Here is a 315-nt window from a genome sequence, read left to right as displayed (position 1 = left end):
CGCCCCGGGGGGGCGGGGGGGCGGGGGGGGGGGAGCCGCTCGGGGCCGCCCCGGCCCCCCCCGACCCCCGCGGCCGGGGCTCGGAGCGGGCGGGCGGGCGAGGCCGCCCCGTCCTTCCCCGGCGGGCGGGTGAACGTCCTCCTCCGGCCGCCAGAGGGTACTCGGGGAGTGGAAACGCGGCAGACAAAAGGCGGCGAATTCCCCTCCGAGGGGAAACTTGAGAGCGTGTCACGGAGCGCCGGGCGGCGGTTCCCGTGCCGCGGGCCCGCACATTCCTCTCCGAAACCCGGACCGGGGGAGGGGGCGGGCTCGCCC

The sequence above is a fragment of the Haliaeetus leucocephalus genome, unplaced genomic scaffold, assembly GCF_000737465.1.
Source record: "Haliaeetus leucocephalus isolate CR32 unplaced genomic scaffold, Haliaeetus_leucocephalus-4.0 Scaffold656, whole genome shotgun sequence".
Classification (NCBI taxonomy): Eukaryota; Metazoa; Chordata; class Aves; order Accipitriformes; family Accipitridae; genus Haliaeetus; species Haliaeetus leucocephalus.
This window is presented reverse-complemented; position numbering follows the sequence as displayed.